A 22670-nucleotide genomic window follows, 5' to 3' on the forward strand; every position below is an offset into this window, starting at 1 on the left:
AAATTAATACAATAAATTAAAAAGTTTTTGTATTTCGGTTTCTATATAATTCAACGAGATTGGTTTATTGTACTTGCCATAGGTTAGCTTATTACTGCATTCACTTTCTCGTAAATTCAATTAGTTTAAACCAATCACATATAATTATTTTCAAATAATTAAAATATTTCTAATGTTTAATCATTTAATTATAAATTTTATATATTATTTGATTGGTTCAATAGATTTTGTGTTATAGAGAGGAGGTTTTCCATATTACAAATTTTTCATCTCAATTAATGTCAAAAGGATAGTTATGTGGCACTTTTCAATTATTAAAGTCTTTCTAATGTTTAATTATTTAATTATAAATTTTATATATTGTATGATTGGCTCAATAGGTTTTGTGTTATAGGAGCCTTCTTTTAAGAGGTTTTCATATTACAATTTTTTCACCTCAATTCATGTCAAAATGATAGTTATGTGGCACTTCTCAATTATTTCTCAATTTACACTTAATCTTTTACATAAATTGTCAATAGATTATATTTGAATTTATTGTAAAATTTTGTTAGATTTAATAAATTAAAATAGTTTTATATAAAAATAGATATAAATATGATTATTGTACTTGCCGTAGGCAAATACCATTTGCCAGAAAATTCAATTATTTGTAGCCAATCACATATAATTATTTTTTAATAAAACAATCTTGCCAAAAGTTTTATAATTTAATTATATATTTTATAAATTATGTAAATTATACAATTGGCTCAATTGGTTTTGTCTTATAGGAGCCCTTTTCTCGGAGTTTCTCCATACTGCAATTTTAGCGGAATAAATTTCGGTATGTACAATTGTAAACTATTATTGATTTTGTGAATGCTAATGATTTTCATTTAAAAAAAAGTTTGCATATCCTTTTTTTTTTTTTGGTATTTTGTTTTTGATTTATTACAACCGTATATCTATCATATGGATCAATAATGGTAGTAGGTGAGCCTATGAACATAAGAAAAGAAAATTTTAGTTCAATATTTTTAAATGAAACAAAATCTATTCAAAAGTATATATATATACATATATATTAAGAATATGTAAACCTATGTTATTTCATTAATATAATATGTTTATGAATCTTCATGTCTTCATTATATTTCATTAATTTATATATTATAACACTTATATCACATTTTCAATTCAATTAGTTGTTATTAAAACTTTGAAAACTATATGTATTTTCTTAACTATAACTACATTTTTTTTTATTAATTATAAGTATCTATGTATTTTATTAATTGTAACTACATTAGAACTATAATGACAAGTAAACACCACTATGTGGTACTTGTTTTATATGTAACATAGTGGCATGTATTTGCCTAAAATTCTAATAGTTGAAAGTTAAAATTTAATTCTATATGTTTTATTGTTAGTTATAATATGTTTTATTGTTAATTATAATAGTATTGTTAGTTATAATAGTAAGAATATTAATAGAGTAGTAAGATTCAAAATACCAAGTAAAATAAATTGATGATTTTAGAAATTAAAAATTAGACATAAATATTAAAATTAAAATTGAAAATTGAAAATTGAAATAGGAAGAATTTTAATTATTATTGAATTTAGACCTTACCATATAAGATGGGAAATTCTAGAAAAGAATTTGTAGCAAAAATCAAATATGAAATTTATCATATGTTACTATATTGGTTTTAAATTTTTATAAATATTTGATTCATAAATTTTGGGTAGTGGTTCCTGCAAATCCGCTCCTATAAGACGCAAAAGATACGAGCCAATAAAATTGTAAGAAAATAATTTTCATAATTTTTGAAGTTAAAAATCATACATTTAAACATTACAAAACTCAAAACTTAAACTTGAAAATAGAAATACTTGCATTTGATTGGTTCAAGTAGAAAAGAAATGTAGACACCTAAATTTGATTACACTATTTTAGTAATCCTATTTAGTTATCTAAAAAGGCATTATTAATTAAATTTCTATTTAATTAATCCTTTGTCATCCCCTAGTTGATTAATTTAATTAATCGTCTATAGTCCTAATTGATAAATCAAATAATCTATTATTTATCAATTAAATCCTATTCTTCTATCTAATTCCAAAAATCCCCATTTATTAAATAGATCTATTTGATAAATGAAATCCTCAAATTCAAAAACCCCTAACCTATCTCTAATCCTCCATTTAGCCTAATCCACCCCATCCACCCATACTAACCAAGCTTAGCCACTAACTCACCCACCCTCATTAATGCCATCCACTTGCACATCTCTAACATCCCTAATCTAATCCTAAACCTAAGCCTAATCCACCCCCTAATGTTGTCACATTCCTTAAACAAGTTTAAGACTTTCCTAATCCAAACCAAAGTCTCCCCTCAAAAAACCCAACCACTAAGTCATGAGTGCTCTTACAAAACATAAAGACTCTTACAAGCCCACTCATGACTCTTACACCCATCTTCCACACTCTTCCCTCTTCCACACTCATTCCTCTTACATCCCTCTTACATACTCAACCCCACTCATCATGCCTTTAACCAACCCTTTACCCTACCCTCTCACACTCATCCTCCTTGTGACAAGTGTCACCTTTCCATTGGTGCTAAACAAGCACAATCCATGTGCTCTCCTTTGAGTGCATCCTAGCCCTCCTTAAGCCTTCATCCATCCTTGCATCTAAGCCCTCCATCCCTCTACCCCTTAGCCTATAAATTGAATCCCATCCCAAGCCATTTCATCAACAATCTTTGAGCTAAAGTTACCATGCTATTTTGAGAACCAAAGCCATCAATCTTACCCTTATAATGCCAAATTGAGAGCTCACAAAGCTACCAATTTGCCATTACCCATCCCCATTGAAGCAGCTTTTGAGCATCTTGAGCATACATCCACAGCAAAAGGACACATCTACAGAATCCAGAAAGCATGGAGTGTTTTCTCTTGTGAGGTTTGCACTTCTTGTTTGCTTTCGTTGTCTAAGCATATATGTGAATTTAGTTTTTGGTTTGTGAATGTTTACTTTATTTGTTAATGTTCTTTGCATACTAAATCTTGTTCTACAAGAATAATCACTAGTTATAGACAAGTGATTACAATAGTATATTTTGCCTATGAAAAATATAGTAAGATTCAAAATACCGAGTAAAATAAATTGATGATTTTAGAAATTGAAAAGCAGACATAAATATTCAAATTAAAATTAAAAATTAGAAATTGAAACATAAAGAATTTTAATTATTATTGAATTTAAGCCTGACCATATAAAATGGGAAATGCTAGAAAAGAATCGGTAGCAAAAATCAAATATAAAATTTATCATATGTTACTATATTGGTTTTGAATTTTTATAAATATTTGATTCAAAAATTTCGGGTAGTGGTTCCAACAAATCCGCTCCTATAAGACCCAAAATATACGAGCCAATCAAATTGTAGGAAACTAGTTAAGTGATTAGAATAGTATATTGCCTATGAAAAATACAATAATAATAATTAATTACTACAAATATTAATGGATTACAATTGATATATTTTGTAAATATAAATTACATTTAATAATATTATTATTGAATCACAAACAAAAAATCTTTTAAGAAGTAGTTATATGTATTCTATTCAAAAAAATTATAATTTTTTATTTCTTTCTAGAAAAATAAATTCTCACAATTATATATATTATATTAAATAAATATCTATTATTGATGGAATGTGCTCCACTCAATATATATAATTTTATTGACATATTCTCACTCAAAACTATTTAATTTGGGAAAAAATATATAGAAATACAAATTTTTTAAAACTATTCTATCTAATTACTTTTAAAATTTATTCATTATAAAATTTCTTTACATTTTATAATAATTTTATTATATTGAATAAAATTTATTAAAAGTATACTACATATTAATATTATATTCAATAAAATCAATACAAATTACTATAAGGCAAGTACATGCCACTATGTGGCACTTGTTACTTTCTTGGAAATATCTTAAAAGGTTACATGGATAGCGTGAATTATTTTAGTTTATTAGTTCGAGGATATTATTGCTTTAATTCAATTCAATTTTTCAATTCAAATGACCAATAAACTCATACAATTTAAAATATTAAAAGAAATTTGAAATCTTTATATCTTTTTCTAATTTTTCATTATTTAAAAATCACATTTTCCATTCATTCTATTGCAGTAGACTATTTTTGGTAAGAAGAAAATTCTATTTTCTCCAACAAAAGTACAAATATTTTTTAAGAACTCTGCATTAATTACAACTTTATCTTTTCCACATTTGTGACAAGTTGATTAGATTAATTTTTAAAATAATCATTTTTATCTTCCACCTCACACCACTTTGTACAAAAAGGAATCTCTAATCAATATTAATTATCACAATCTATTTTTATTACCAAATTCAAATATAGATTTAAATATTTTATATTTATTAGTTTTACATTGATGTTTACTTTTGCCAATTGTAAAATCACTTTCTTTAAGTTTACACTATATATATATATATATATATATATATTGATGAATAGTCCTTTCCTTATATTAAAAGTAATAGAATAAAATTACATATTCACAAAAAAGGGGTCAGGGGATATAGGATCACTCCATGAGTTCATACGGCCACTGGATGAAAATCAGCTATTCATAAAAAAACTATAGAAAATAACAGAATACAAAGAAATCCTCAAGTTGCCAACGTAGCGCCAACCAAGGAAGGAGGATCATTATCATCAGAGCCCTACTCAAAATTGGGGAGAGAAGATGGCTTAGGGGGAGCCCAACCATCATCTACACCAGCAACATTATCTTCTTATTTCTCTCCCTCAGGCCTAGGAGTAGAAATGGCTAAATCCGGCTAAGGAAACACCCACTTGGGTTCTAGGTGAGTAGAAGGCCAACCAGTAGTAGGAACAATAGGAGGAGCCATTGGGGACCACCCCGAACCAAACCTCTGGGGAGGCAAGGCCGAGTAGTGTCGATCACCAGAACCTCAAGAAATGTGGCACCGACCAAAAGCACCACCGCTAGGAGAGTGGTGCTATTGAGAGCGAGGCATGCAAGAGCGGTGAGAAGAACTGCTATGTCCTTGATGGAAACCACGAGGAGGAGCATATTCATCAGAGGCCAAATCTGATGAAACATGAGCAACCATACAAGGGACATTTCTCCAATGAGCCGAAAGGTAATATAAGTGTGCCACCTCCAGAGCCACTTTATCTGCCTATACTTGAATTTGCAACATGACACTGTTATAAATACATACTTTAGAGTACATAGCAACATTAATATCAAGTGTATTGTGAGCATAAATGATTGCATTGTGATCTTTCCAAATGGTAAATAAGATCTCCAATCTAAAAGCATGCCATATCTAGGCATATTTGAAGGGAATCAAGGTATCATCACCTAGAAGAACCACACGCCAAGAAAAAGGTTCTGGGATGAAGGGGTGAAAGGGATCATGGATCCATTGCTAGTAACAACTAGCCTATCTACAAAACCAAAAAATGTGTACAAAGGACTCTAGTTGACCACAAAAAGGGCAACGGGGGTTAGGAACTCCTAGATGCCACAGCCAAGAGCCCAAAGGCAAGCCTTGGAAAAGAGTACACCAGAAAAAGTGCACAATTGTGGGTTTAGTAATGGCATGCCACACAGTGGAAAACCTATGACTCCAAGTGCGATGTGAAGATTACAAATGCCAACATTGGTTGAGAACATCAACCATGGGCAAGTGAGGAACTAGCCATCGGCAACCCAACTTAGGTTTATAGCTAGTTACTAGAGTGTTTGGATACCACTTCCAATCTTTCCACCAAGGGCAAGAGGACTGAATGCCCACTTTGTGTAAAAAATGTGAAGGCACTACAGAAACTAGATGATCAAAAGTCTACCAATCTAGACGAGTGAGCCAAAATTGCACATGCATGTCTTCCCATGACCACAAACTCATAGTAACTCTAGAGAAAAGATCTTTAGGGGTCCTTATGTTGTGTTTAATAAAATGCAAAGCACTAGCCCCATGCACCTTAGCCAGTTAGCCATGGGAACACCTTGTATAGTGAATAAAAGTGACCAACAGAGATTATGCTGGTTCAAGAAAAGCCCATCTCTGAATCCATTGCCAACCTAGTGAAGCCAAGGCTTAACAACTTCCCATGCTTTCCAAATACTCTTGGCAATAAAAGTAACCTGAATTTGAATAGGTTCAGGGGTAATCAAAATGGTTTGAAACCCAATCCCCTTCCAAGCTAGCCACTAAACAAGAAGGCCTAAAGAAATATAATGCCTTAACAAAATCTTCCAAGCTTCATTTCTGAAAAGAGCTCAAATCACCCATTTTACACATGAAGTAGTACCTTGCTTTTGGGTGGACAACAAGCCAAGGTGACCAGACTCCTTGGGAAGATAGCAGAAATCCTAGGCAACTCTATGAAAGCCCTAGTGAGAAGTGTTTGACACCCAAAGGAAGTCATGTAAAAGGCATTCAAGTTTTAGGTACAAGTCCTTTGATAGAGCCCAACAAGAAGAATAGTAAACATGGGTGGCAGCTAGTGTAGAACAAGATTTAGTATGCAAAGAACATTAACAAATAAAGTAAACATTCACAAACCAAAAACTAAATTCACATATATTCTTAGACAAAGAAAGCAAACAAGAAGTGCAAACTTCACAAGAGAAAACACTCCATGCTTTCTTGATTCTGTAGATGTGTCCTTTTGCTGTGGATGTATGCTCAAGATGCTCAAAAGCTGCTTCAATGGAGATGGGTAATGGAAAATTGGTAGCTTTGTGAGCTCTCAATTTGGCATTATAAGGGTAAGATTGATGGCTTTGGTTCTCAAAATAGCATGGTAACTTTAGCTCAAATTTTTTTGATGAAATGGCTTGGGATGGGATTCAATTTATAGGCTAATGGGTAGAGGGATGGAGGGCTTAGATGCAAGGATGGATGAAGGCTTAAGGAGGGCTAGGATGCACTCAAAGGAGAGCACATGGATTGTGCTTGTTTAGCACCAATGGGAAGGTGACACTTGTCACAAGGAGGATGAGTGTGAGAGGGTAGGGTAAAGGGTTGGTTAAAGGCATGATGAGTGGGGTTGAGTATGTAAGAGGGATGTAAGAGGAATGATTGTGGAAGAGGGAAGAGTGTGAAAGATGGGTGTAAGAGTCATGAGTGGGCTTGTAAAAGTCTTTTATGTTTTGTAAGACCACTCATGACTTAGTGGTTGGGCTTTTTCAGAGGAGACTTTGGTTTGGATTAGGAAAGTCTTAAACTTATTTAAGGAATGTGACAACATTAGGGGGTGGATTAGGCTTGGGTTTAGGATTAGATTAGAGATGTTAGAGATGTGCAAGTGGATGGCATTAATGAGGGTGGGTGAGTTAGTGGCTAAGCTTGGTTAGTATGGGTGGATGGGGTGGATTAGGCTAAATGGAGGATTAGAGATAGGTTAGGGGTTTTTGAATTTGAGGATTTCATTTATCAAATAGATTTATTTAATAAATGGGGATTTTTGGAATTAGATAGAAGAATAGGATTTAATTGATAAATAATAGATTATTTGATTTATCAATTAGGACTATAGATGATTAATTAAATTAATCAACTAGGGGATGACAAAGGATTAATTAAATAGAAATTTAATTAATAATGCCCTTTTTAGATAACTAAATAGGATTACTAAAATAGTGTAATCAAATTTAGGTGTCTACAGCTAGTACTTTGGAGGGAATCTAGAATTTTCTTGTAGGGAGAGAGGTTTGGTGATCCAATACTCCAACTTCTTCTCTATTCTAGCAAGAACTGCATTCTAGAGCTCAATAGTTGAGGCTTGAAATGTGAAGGGGATACCCAAAAAAGGAAAAAATTCCCCATGTTGAACCCATTTTCATTGGTATTGCTCAAGCCAAGTAGGACAAGGAAGGTAAGACTATCTGTAAGAAAGGGTTTTGTGCCACTGAATGGTAGACCCTGAAGCAAGACAGAATGTGTCATACATTGCAAAGTGGAGGCAACACTCTCTTTATCCTCAATGAGAGTGAGGAAAGAGTCATATGCAAAATGACCATTCACAAGCTAGTCAGGGGAATCTAGAAAGAAAATACCACAGACCCTTCTTTGGAAGATGACATTAAGGAGCAAAAATCCAAAACCTTCTACTACCAAGACATATAATGAGGGCGCCAGTGGGTAGCCTTGGTGAATTGAATGATAAAGCCCAAATGCTTGAGACTGGTAGCCATTAATGGAGATGCAAGCAGAGGCATCTCCAAAGAGCATTTGGATTGACTGCAAAAAGGTAGGGCCAAACCCAAGAGCCTAAAGCATGGCTAGAATGAAAGGCCACTCAATCCTGTCATAAGCTTTAGCAAAGTCAATTTTGAGAAAGATGGCCTGTTGCTTGGAATGATGAGCCCATTCCATCCCTTCCCACACAATAATTATATTATCCAAGATTTAATGAGACTTGATAAAACCCATTTGTTCAGGGTGAATGATCTGAGGAAGAAGATGACAGATTTTGAGCAAGAGACCCTTGGCAATGATCTTATAGGGAACATTCAACAATGTAATGGGCCTCTAATTATAGATGTCTTTAAGGTCATTTGCCTTAGGTATGAACTTAATATTCCCTTTGTTAATAAGATTACCTAGAGAATGGGAATTGTATGCCTCAATATAAACCTTATGCAAGTTTGGACCAATCTCATCTCAAAATGCTTTGTAAAATTCACAAGGGAAGCCATCACAACTAGGAGCCTTATCATCCACCATGGAGATGAAAAATTCCTTGAGGTCCTCTAGAGTGAGCTTCTACTTATAGAATTCATATTGTTCTAGAGTGCATTTTTTAGGCGTGACAACCAGACAAGCCTGCAAGGCTTTGTCCCTGGCCGTCGAGGGACCTTGAGCTATGAAAACTTTTTCATAGTGGTCAACAAAGGTTTGAAGAATATCAGGAAGCTCACAAAGGGTATGTTGACCCTCTCAAATGTGCTTGATCCCTACCATAGAGTGGTGTGCCATCAACGCATTAAAAAATTCCTTGGAAGTTTGATCACCAACCTCCAACTAGTGAAGGTGGGCTTTGAGTTGAGCTCCCCAAGTAGCATAATTGACTGCAACTTATTTTTGATGGAAAAGTTTGGCAAGTCAAACCTAGAGATCTGTATCAAATGGATTCATGGCAAGAGCTTTAGTGGTTGTACAGAGATCTTTGATAGTGGCCTCATAGGATCTCTTGTGGTATGTAGCTAATTGCCTCCCATAAATGTGAAGAAACCTTGCAGTATGGGTGATGGCATCATTCCACCACTAGATCCACCCAAAGGATGAATGGGGCCTAGGTTCAATGTTCCAAGTTTGTAAAATATGGGTGGCAGTGGGTGAATGAGACAACACAAAAGTATTAAGGTAAAATTGAGTTTTACAATTATGAGGAGGGGCAGAATGCTAGGTAATGGAGAAGTGGATGCGAAAATGGTCCAAAAGAGTCATGTCAGCGACTGGAGTGATAGGTAGAAGACTCCTATAAGAAAAGAAAAAAAGGACTAAGAAAAACTTATAGCACAATCCAACCTTTTAAGGACTCTGTTAGCTCCTCTCAAAATTTGGACAATGTGTACTAGACACCATTAGTCTAGCGGTGATGAGCATTAGGATAAAAAAGACTCAACTTATTTTGCATGTAGAACTAGGCTTCTTGCTCACCACCTGACCATAAAAAAGGCAAAGGCCCACTTTATCAATAGCCAGCTAAACCATATTAAAATCCCCACAAAATAACTAGGTGGTAGGTGGGAAAGAATTAGGTAGCCACCTCCACAAGTGTGAGCACTCAATTGCATCATTAGAAGAATAGATATTGACAATGCCAAAAGAATGATTTTGAAAAGACAAAAAAAATCCAAACTACTCTTTGCATGGGGTCAGAATCATGAGAAATAACAAAAGGAGAAAGCCGAAGAGAGAGGAAAGTAACTACACCACCTCGGCCAACTTCATGCTAGGAAGCAAAACTAACACCATCTAACCATATCACATGACAAGCTAAGTTGAGAAGGAACTTAGAGACTTTAACTTCTTGCAAACACAAAACATCAATATTGCCAAGCCTATGCTTGGTATCATGAACAAAATACTTTCTAGGGAGGTTTGTTAGTCCCCACACATTCCATGAGAGAAAATTCATCATAAACCAACTTACCTATTCTCCTCGTCCTCAAGCGAGGAAAAAATGTTATGCAAGAAAGTGGAGGGTTCAAATGAAGAGTCACCCAAAGTGATGGCTCTTCACTTATTTCCCTTAGGGCTGCGTGAGTGACATGGAGATGAAGAAGAAATTATAGAAGCTTCTTGAGGTACCCAAACCTAGGTAGCTTGTACCTTTGGCTTAGCTATCCCCTGTGATGCAAGGTTTGAAATGGGCAGTGGCAACACACCCAGAGGAGCCACATTAGAACTGGGTTGGCTAAATTCTTGAGAAAAAAGGTTTGGATTAGTAGTGCCCTTGCCTTTATTGACAACTGTTGTCCACTCATTTTTTTTAATAGCTAGAGACGACTTGGGTTCATGCACTAGAGAGTGATTGTGCTCAAGAAGAGGACAATCCTTGATCTTGTGACTCATAGATTGATAGAAAAATAAGTATTCAGGAGATTCAAGTAAAGAACCTTTTGAGGAAAGGTGGTAGCACTAATCTAAATTTCCACAGACTCCTTATGGTCCCTAGAAAGGTCAACCTCAACACAGACCTTCTGTTGAGGATGGGCATTAAAAAATTTGTCTGGTTCTACTCAAATGACTTTGCCCACAATTTGGGCAATTTCAGTGAGAAACAACTATTAAGGGATGGGTAAAGTAGGGAACTTTTCTCAAACTGAACCCTAAGTTTGCAGACATTCAAGACACAGAAGTCTCGAGACCATCTCTGGAAAATGAGCAGAGACAAGCAAATAGTCCATGTCCCATGGCTGAAAATACTCTCAACCTAGAAGGGTTACCAAAATGAAACAAGAAAAAACTCTTGGTGAGGTTTTGAATCCCTTCAAGATGAATCCCCTGGGGAGACCAGGCTTTGGATACCCATTCATACAGCATGCTTTCAGATGGAGTGTAACCCACAAAATACCCAATAAGGGTTTAGGTTTCTCACCATTGACAAGTAGATTCAAAAGTAGAAATATTCAGAACCAAGTTGGGAGAGGAATTAACTTGTGAAATACCTTTGGCAAGAATTTGCATGGGCATTTGCTTGCTGGGGCCATTATTGCATGCAGCAACAACTCCAACACCAGTAGTAATTGTTGGGCCAAAGAGGGCCAAGGCTATTATAAGCTAAAATAAATTCTCGCGCTAAATGCAGAATAGTAGATAGTAATGCAAAAAGGGCTTAGACAAAGACTGTACAAACCATGTTTACACTATATTTTACTAGCTACCTTTTAACAATCTTGCTTAATTTTTTTCATACTACATTACAAATTGTAAAACTAATACTACCCCTCAAACTTACTAGATATTTTGGTAGCTTAAATTAAGCAATCAGAAATTCATTTTAAAAAATTAAATATTTCAACTTATAATTGAATTTCTAGAATTGAGTAGTTCATTCATATAATATAATTTCTATCGTAATTTATATATTTATTAAAATAATATAATTATTAATAGTTTTAAAATTCCCTTAAACTCTGTCTATCATTCTACATTTACTTGTCCTTATAATAACATATCATTTTCTATTTTAGCTATCTTCGTATCCTTCCTTTCTATCTATAAATCTCTAATTATTGGCAAGAACTTTGATGCATTGCATCTGTTGTTAATATCATATTTTTATACAAATGCAATTTTAATTTGGGTTTAAAGTATATTCTATCTATTTTATTTGAAATTGATGGAGTAGATTCAATGAATACCTAGCGAGAAAACTTGGAAAGAGAATTCATAGAATAGATGATTTAGGGTGTTTATAAATCAATAAAATATTTTTTAATATCTTTTAGAGTTATTTTAAAGTATAACTTAAAATGTAACTATATAATTTCAAATTGGATATGGAGAAATTTAAATTTTAGATATGAAAATTGAAGTTCAGGGAATGAGAATTAAATGAAGTTTGATTTTATGTACAAATCTATGTAATTTTGTTGTCCTTATAAATGAATAGTTTACATAAACTTCACCACATTGTAGTTTTAATTTTATAAGATTTGTTAAGAATTATATTTTGATTTAATATTGTCAAGTCTCAAATTTTTATTTTATAATAATTTGGCTCTGTGTGTGTGTGTGTGTGTGTGTGTGTGTGTGTGTGTGTGTGTGTGTGTGTGTGTGTGTGTGTGTATCTATCTATTTTGATTTTAATGAAATTAATACTTCATTAACAATGAGAACTTTAACAAATATCTTTGACTGAATGATGGATATAAATAGTAAATGCAATGATCAGTATGTTTTCAAGATTAATTTTATATCTTTTTTTATCATTGATGTTTTGAATAATACTCTATGATCCATCATTAGGATGCGAGAGCTCAACAAAATATAAAATGTTAAGTTGCAAATTGGTAAGTTGCAAACTAAACCAACATTTAAAAAGGTGGGAAAGGAACAAAGTGTATCCAAAACCCAAATGAGAAGGAAAATGGAAATAAAAAGAAGAAAAATTATTTAAAAACTATAGGGTAGCTTATTCATTTATTTTATTCTTTTTATTTATATTTTCCTTCACTCTTTAGTTTTGTGTACACTTTCTTCCTTTCCCACCTTTTTAAATGTTTGCTTGGTCTACAACTTATCATTTTATGTTTCCTTGAACTCTCTCGTCATGATGATTGATTATGGAATATCATCTAAAACATCAATGTTAAAAAATATACACAATCAATCCAATAAATATACTTGTATAGTTATGGAATGTGAAAACCAACTACTTTAAATTCAATGATGCTAATGTTTTATCTATCTTATATGAATATACATCTTTTAAAAGTCTTTACTATAGAAATGTGATCCATTTAAATTGTGTAGAAACCCATTTTATTATGAATGAAGCTTTGTATACATGGAAATGTTTTGTAGATGTGTATGTAAGGGGCCACCTCTTATAATTCCTTTGTTTAGGAGATTATAAAATGGAAGACTTTCTGATTGAGGATCCTCTTGGGTTCTTCGACAATCATGTATCAACCAAAAAATTATTTGTACATTTGATGTTGTCTCTTGTTTGCAAGGAAACAAAGATTGTTCTTGTTTGTCTCTTTTGTGAATCTGGTTTTCTAATGTGGACTTGTCATGGATCCCTTTCCTATGTTTATGGACCTTAATTGTACTTAGTGTAGAAGTTATCCTTCATCTTTGGCTAAGGTTGTTGTTGGCTAGCATACTGAGTAACATGTGGTGAGTTGCTTTGCTAAAGTTCATATGGTTAAGCGACCTATTGTGGTTTTGGAAACACCTTATTGGATAATGTGTGGACCTATCCTTATACTTTTAGACATTTATTTTCTTAGTTATAATGTCAATTTCCCCTTTTAGGTAGGACCTATGTTGTTAATAAATATATCTACTAGCTGACCCATATGTCCTAATGGCTATATATTTGTGATCTAGCATGTATGTAGGGAGTAATTTTTTTTATAGAAAGAATAAGATTCCAAAGTGTAGAAACTCCAAGCCTCCTTGTTGAAATTATCTTATTAAAGTATGCAACCAAGTGGACCTTATGGCTAGCACATGTAACAATATTGTCTCAATAGATCTACATTGGAATGCAATACATTAGTTGTTCTATCATATCTTTACATTGTGCTCCCATGTGTAACTTCATAGGGTGTTTGGAATTAGATTCCTTTAACTATTTTTCATCTTACCTTGCATTAGGTGGTATCAAGTGAAGGTTTCTTTCCTTGTGAAGTCTTAGGATCATGGAAAACCTTAATTGGATTGGTTGTAGGGTGGAAGATTTAGTTTCTAATGCATAGCTTGTAGAGGGTTACAATTCTAGTATGAAGTATTATCAAAATGCTCTAAGTTAGAGGAATTGCAAATCATTCTCTTATAGAAAGGTTGAGATAAATTAAACCAAGACTTGAAGATATTGAGACAACCTAGAGAAGAGGATCACCCCTTGATGATATAAGTGATGATGAAGAAGCCTTTATACCTAATAATAAACTTGAAATAGAACAAGATGAAGAAACATTCTTTAGAGATTTGACTAGATAAAGTTTTAGTCCCTCTTTTGATCCTTCTAATTACTATGGAAAAAATGGCATCGATACTTTGTTTGATTCAATCTTTGAGGTAGAAAAATATTTTGATTATGAGGGGATCTCTAATGATAGGAAAGTGAATTTAGGAACCACTAAATTGAGAGGGTGTGCATCTCTTTTGTGGGAACATTTGTAGACTGATAAATATAAAAGAGGAAATGAAAGGATGAACACTTGGATTATAAATGGTTGGTAAGATAAAAAGGTGTTAGGATTTAAAAATGTACAAAAATAACAATTACATGCAAATATAAACAATATACAAAAATAATAGATCTCACAGAAAAGAACACAAGACACCAAGATTTAATGTGATTCACCCAAACCCTGGGCTAGGTTCACCAAAAAACAAGTCCAATATTATTATGATCTAGTGATTACAACCTGATTACAATCTATAATCTCTTATAGCTCAATACCATCACAAGAACCAATTTTTGCATCACACCTTATCAAATAATCCCTAACCCTAAGCCCTTTTATACAAGTATTTTTTCCACTTTAGGGTTAAAACATTATGTCCATAAATTGGCAAATATAAGCAATAGCCAGTTGGCGAATAGTAGCCCAAAATTTTGTGCCATTGGTGAATAGTAGCCCTGAACCCCAAAAATTTTATGAAGTATGTACAGTACTTCCCTGATCAGTCACCACAAATGAACAATCTCCCACTTGGGGACTAATAAGACTTCGCACTAGATAACAATCACCCACTTGGAGACTAATCCTTTAGCAATACTACTACCACATGGGGCTCCCACTAGATGAAACCACCCTGGACTATGTTATTCATTTATTTTGTTTAGTCTAGAAGACCAACCAAAGCTACAGGGTCACTTTTCACTACCTTTGTTAACATATCCGATGGATTTTCATCTATATGTATCTTGTCAAGCTATAATTGTCTATCATCCAAAATTGATTGAATGAAATGGTACCGAAACTAAATGTGTTTTGGCTTTGAATGTAGAGCTGAATTCTTTGCAAGATGAATGGCATCTCTGACTATTTGTAAAAAAATAATTATAACTCTAAGGGTGTCCCAATTCTTCAAAGAAGAACTGAAGCCATATCATCTCCTTGGCTACCTCTATAGCAGCAACATACTCTGCCTCTGTAGTGGATAAAGAATTAATCTTTTGTAACCTAGAAACCCAGCTCATGGCTACCTCACCAGCAGTAAATAAATAACCTATAGTACTCCACCTAGTATCAATATCCCCTACCAAATCTAAGTCAATATAGCCTTGTACATTAGTAGTAGAGCCCCTAAAGTGTTTTACTGGATGTTCCTCTCAAATATCTGAGAATTCATTTGACTACATTCCAATGCTCATTTCCTAGATGACTCACATGCCTGCTAATGACTCCCACTACATGTGCAATATATGGCCTTGTACATACCATAACATACATCAAGCTTCCTATACTTTAATGATAGAAAAGGGACATTTGTGTTTAGAATTTGAAGATGATGTAAACTAATGAAATGTGTAAAATTGGATGAAGTTTATGCTTGTAATTTTTTATTTTTTAATTGAGTCAAAATTCTATCATTTTTAAAAAATTTAATATCTATTTTTATTTTTTTAAATGTTGAAAACATAGAGTTTCGTTCCCACCAAAAAACTATATGTAAATGATCATATTTTGGTCCGATTTTGAACTATGTTATAGTTGACATGTATACCTAGTGGAAAAAATAAGAAAAAATGGTTTTGGAATTATATGTTTCAAGTTATAAGTGTCCAAATTTGAACTTATCAGAAATTGATAGTTTTTTTTTCCACCAAATGTTTTCTATCAAATCTATATATTTTCTAAAAAAAATTACATATTCTTGAAGATGGATCTCTCCTCTAGAGGCACACGTAAATTTTTTATTTTTTGAACATGATTTACTATTTTTTTCTTATTTTGAACAGACATCTTGTTGAATCTTAAAAGACCTACTTGTAATATCTATAAATATAACACATTTTAAATAATTAAAATACTACAAAATTTATATAAGCATAATGTTGACTCCAAGATCTACAAAAGGGTATTTTTAGTTTTTTGAAAAACTTCAGTTTGGATGGAGAAATTAGTATCCAAAGTGAAAAAAATTTAGAAATTGCATCTTTTGCTTGTGTGGCTACCACTTAGGATACCATGTAGGCAGTTACGGCCGAAAGGATTTCAGCCGTAATCCTTTCGACCATAAGAGGTTTGTTCATAACCCCTATCAGCCCAAAAAATGGCCAATAGTTACATTGGTGGTTTCATATATAAAACAATTTAATTTTAATCTCAATTTATAATTTAAATTATGCATAGTGAATTACGAAATTTAAAGGAGCATTTTAAAAAATAAATATTTTTTGAAGTGGTGTTCATCATTGTTTCTTGGAGTTTAATGAAAATTACAAAGGATCGTTAATAAGGTTTTTTTTCACCTAGTTATTTTATGTACTCTATATCAAAGTATTGAAATATATTTCTAGTGGAATCTAAATTAAAATATTTTCCTATAGGTCAAAGTATTGAATGGTAATAAAAAGGCTAGATCAAGGAAACATGATAGAATAAGAGATGACAAAATGAAAGGTCATACAAAAGATAATCAAAACCAACCTACTAAAGTTCATGAAGAAGATGAGATTCATGAAGAGGACGAGATTCATGAAGATGAACAAATTGGTAGTTCTAATCATAGAAACATAGTATTAGTTGTAGGAAATTTGATGGATTTGGATGAGGACCTACTTTTTAGTCAAATTTCATCCACAAAATTGGTAAAAGAGAACACTATTAAAAATCATTGCCAAAACATGTGGGATGAATATTTCAAAAACAATAGGATATTTGGAAAGGCACAATTCTTTGTCAAGTTATTTAGGAGAAAATATATGAGGCCTATTTTGGAGTTGTTGAGTGTTGATAACAAGAAAAATCATGTGCATAATGTTAATAAAACAATAGTTTAAAATTTGCAAACTGCTTATAAAAAAATTGACAACACAACTGAGGCAATTTGAGCACTGCATGTAGAGTGTTGATGACTACTATGTCTAGTAGAGAGTTGACACATAGAAAACAAGTAAGTGCTTCTGATTTGCTACATATATCTAGAAGAAATATTCAAAGATACATTAGGAGGAGAAATATGCTAGATGAAAACATTGAGAATAATTGGGTGAATATTTGTAGAGTTCCTCAAAAAGACATAAATTCTAAAGATGTAAAAAGATAGGTTATTTAATTTTGGACCACATCATTGCGTGTTACTTCCAATAGACATGATACTATACAAATTAAAGATCAAGAGATGGGATATAATTGAACATCCAAAACATTTTAAAGATATAACATAAAGTGAATTATTTCAAACATTCAAGCAAGAATTTTCAAATGTGAAAGTATGTCAGAGAATGTTTGAGAATCTGCATCCTTCCTTTGTATGCATAAATAAGATATGTGAAACTTGTTGTTGTCAAAATCATGTTGAATTTGGTCTACAGTTGCAATCATATAGAAAAGTTATGGTATTACTTGATCCAAATTTGGTCATCCCTAGCAGTACGCCATAATTTTTGAAGTCAAAAAATTAGAAGATTCAAGTGAGTTCAAAGTACAATGCATCATAAATCAATGTCCAAATTATGGAGATTTATCAAAATTTCCACTACAAAATGAGAATATTGATGAATCGACACTAGTTTCATGAATGAGATATGAATACAAGACATGCCAAAATAAGACAGGAGTTGAATCCAAAAAAAATGTATTGAAGGAGAGTGCATTGTGGTATGATGAGTTTATGAACTGTAAGTTCTATCCATTGATATACCCACATTTCCAATATTGTCATGGTGCACGATGGAAGGCTAAACAATTTTGTGATTCAAAAAATTATTTTTCACCTGGTTGTATTCTTTCAGTTGTAGATTTTTCTTAGAACTATACATTTTCACCTCAAATAGAGCTTCAAAGGCAATATTTTTATTCTAAAAAAGTTGCAACATTTGTGCAAGTGACTTATAGACATGCACAATTTGAGGTGGATGAGATAGAAAGTTCAGAGGAAAATGAACACATTATCATCAAGGAGGTTCATTTCTATATTAGTGATGATAGAGTTCATGATAGGAGCTATGTCACTCATTGTTTTGCAATGTTCTCTGAAGATCTTAGAAATCATGGAATAAATGTTTCAGAACAATGGATGTGGTTCGATGGTTGTGTAGGTTAGTGTATGTATACATGTACATTTTTTATTTAACTTTAAATGTAAAACTTATATTGATTTGTACACATATTTCAATTTGATTTATATAATTATTTTCAAATCTCATTTCATGAACTCATATGACAATTTAAATCTGAAAAAGAATTTAATTAGTTAGCCATGCAACATGCTAGAAACAATGTTAGGTTTTTGTGAAACTTCTTTGAAAGTGGACATGGAAAAGGGGAGCACGATGGAGTAGGAGGATGTATAAAGTGTGTATTTTGACAACATGAACTTGTAGGTACATATATACATACATTTAGTGTGTTCATGATTTACTTATAACATATATACATGTATAGATTCTCTCTAGAGATCTACACACACACACACACACACACACACATAGATTTAATGTATTTTAAATTATATATGTACATGCATGTTACTGAAGGTAATAGGATAAATAGTGCGCAAGAAATTTTTGAATGGTGCAAAGATCATTTTGCTATTCGAGATACTGAATACAATAAGCATTATTTTTTGGAAGTGAAAGGTACAAGTATTAAATATATTTATTTATTTGATATAATACATGTATGTGTGTACATATTCTTATAATTCAAGTTTTTAATTAAATTGTTTGTGTTTGTAACAGATATAAATCGATCTAATCCTTACAATTGTCAAAAGATTTTTGGTATTAGAAGTTTATATTAAGTGGTGAGTACAAGGCACCAAAATCCCCTAGTGATTAAAGTACAAGAGAAATCATGTTTTTCTAATGACTGCATGAAGGAAAATCAAATGAGTGTATGTGAAAATATTGCGAGTGGATATGTTTCACATTGAGATTTGAAGGACATAGTCAGAAAGCCCACTTTTGAAGATGCTAACATTGACATTGACATTTATGATCCTATATATTCAGCTAATTATGAGTGTGTTTCTAATTTAGTCATGCCAAGTTTGTGGCATATGTACATATATATGACACACGTGTATGTTCATTAAATTTTTCCCTTTATAAACATGTCTATTTTTATGTACATTGCAGGAGATATTTTTTTGTCCAAGCCTTAGCAGATAATGTAGAAAATGTAGACTATTATCTTCTAAGATGCACAAAAGAAAAATAAAATTTGTTAGAAGAAACTAGAGATGTTGATGGATAGTCATATCCAATTGGATTAGTTGTTGTTGAAGGAACATATTATCAACAAAATAGGATAAACAAAAGTGGTATTGAATTTATTGAATACATTCCTAGAGAAAAGGTTTTACAATATAGTAACCATGTTGTAGCAACAAAGTTGCAATTCAACGCAATACCAAGAAGAGGACGTCAAGGAAATCAAAAGTGGACATTGCCTATTCAAGAAAATCAAAATATTCTAGAGATAATTAAAAATAAAGAGGATCCTAACAATACAATGTTTTTGGAGCTCCAGTTTAGAGCTATTTGTACTTATTTTCTATATATAGCTCTCATATTTTCATATTTACTAGTTGCATACACATCATTTTGGATATATATTTTATACATTTATATACATTTGATCATGAATCTTGGATATATTGTACAAATTATGAACATTCATGTATTGTTATTTATATTTTGTGTAAATGCACTCTTAAAATTGATTCTATAGCATGTATTACATTCTTTATGTTTGTACATGTATTCTTTGTGTTCTTATATGTATTAAATTTAGTGATGAACATATATTTTTATTTTTATTTTGTGTATGGTTTCATATATGTGTGTGTGTGTGTGTGTGTGTGTGTGTGTGTGTGTGTACATACATCCCATTAGGACTTCCCCTTAGGACCTCCCCTTAACCCCTTAAGGCATCCCATTCTAGGAGTTCCCCTTACAACCTCCCCTTAAGAATTCCCCTTACGACTTCCCCTTAAGACAACCCCTTTACTTATTAAATGGACTCTTAAATTTGATTATATAGCATGTATTACATTCTTTATGTTTGTACATGCATTCTTTGTGTTCTTATATGTATTAAATCTAGTGATGAACATGTATTGTTATTTAAATTTTGTGTATGGTTTCATGTACATATATGTACATACATCCCATTAGGACCTCCCCTTATGATTCCCCCTTAGGACCTTCCCTTAAGACAACCTCTTAAGACATCCTATTAGGACAGCCCCTTTACTGATTAAATGCACTCTTAAAATTGATTCTATAGCACATACTACATTCTATATATTTGTGCATGTATTCTTTGTGTTCTTATATGTATTAAATTTAGTGATGAACATGTGTTGTTATTTATATTTTGCATATGGTCTCATGTATATATATGTACACACATCTCCTTAGGACTTCCTCTTAGGACCTCCCCTTAAGACTTTCCCTTAAGACAACCCCTTCAGACATCCCATTCTACGAGTTCCCCTTACAACCTCCCCTTAGGACTTCCCCTTAAGACAACCCCTTGATACATCCCATTCTAAGAGTTCCCCTTATGACCTCCCCTTAAGACTTCCCCTTAGGACCTCCCCTTCAAATGACCCCTTAAGACATCCTATTAGGACAACCCCTTTACTGATTAAATGCACTCTTAAAATCAATTCTATAGCATGTATCACATTCCTTATGTTCATATGTATTCCTTGTGTTCTTATATATATTATATTTAGTGATTAAATGTTGTAGTTCACATCATGTAAACTAGTACTCTTTGTGTTCTTAAATATGTATTAAATTTATTGATTAAATGTCAACATAACACATGTACAAAATAACACATGATCTATGAAATAAAAATATGAATATTGAAAACATACATACATTCAACATGAACATAATATGTACATCTACAAAATAACACATCTATGAAATAATGTACACCCATGTAAAATGTATCCAAAAAACCATATATAATGTCTCCAAAATACCACATCAAATGTCTCTAAAATAGCATGTATCAAATGTATCTAAAATAACATGTATCCATATAAAAGTATCTGAAATAAAATGTATCCATATAAGAGTATTTGAAATAACACATGTATTTGAAATAACATGTCTCCATATCAAAGTATCTAAAATGACATATATATACATATAATTTCCCAACATCAATGAAATAGACATGTAAAATAAGATCAACCACATCCCCCTCCTGATCCATGACCCCAAAAGGCCCTATGATCTAGGTCTGAACCCTATGGCAAATGAAAGAAAATTGTAATTTAATTATAAAACTATTTATATATGTCCATGTATCATATCATATATATATATATATACATATATATATATCAAATATATAATAAAAAATATGTAACATACCTATGACTCATGTCGTGTAGGATCTGTTGGAGTCTAAAGATCTCCAAAGTACAATATACTATCACTAAGACCCTATAGAACACACATGTATGTACACAAATTAAATAGAATCACTTGAATATATGTATGTCTCTTTAAAGTACATGTACAAAAGCTCAATTATGCTAAACAAGTATACTTGTGTAAATTATAGTAACAAATAAATTTAAACATATAAATTTATATTTACCATAGCATCATGTAATGCTCTACCAATTTCATTGATATCTAAGTCATGTAGTGATAGAGTAGCTTGGTCTAGGTCGACCATCTCATCTGAAATCATAGTGGTATAGGAGGGTGCTATAGTAGGTGGGGGGGTTCTGTAGGGCCCTACGTAGGGGCAAGTGCCACAAGATCCTAAATAGGTGTGGGGATAGGTGTTGTAGGGCCCTCTGTAGAAGCAAGTGTTGTAGAATGTACATGGATATCCTCCTATCTCTCTGAGGGATGTGATCCTACTGTGCATGAGAGAATATAGCTGATGTGTCAACCAATGTCATGAAGAGGAATCCCCGTAACTATTGATAATTCTTGATATGAATTGGGAAGATCAGATGCAAAATAGGATGCCATACAACATAATGCATCCACATCTAATATAGCAAAAACCTCTAGTGGAGATGGTATATTTGCTATTTCATACACATCATCAACTCCCATGCTAGAGGATATAGTTGTCAAAATGGTACCACAAGATCGTAACATATATCTGCCACATCAATCTAAAGACATCTAGTGTAACTATGTAGCAACTACGGCAATGCTAGAATATATTTGAGTCCTAACTGTA

Source organism: Cupressus sempervirens, chromosome 3, assembly GCF_028749045.1.
Source record: "Cupressus sempervirens isolate cs-2001-9-10 chromosome 3, ASM2874904v1, whole genome shotgun sequence".
NCBI lineage: Eukaryota > Viridiplantae > Streptophyta > Pinopsida > Cupressales > Cupressaceae > Cupressus > Cupressus sempervirens.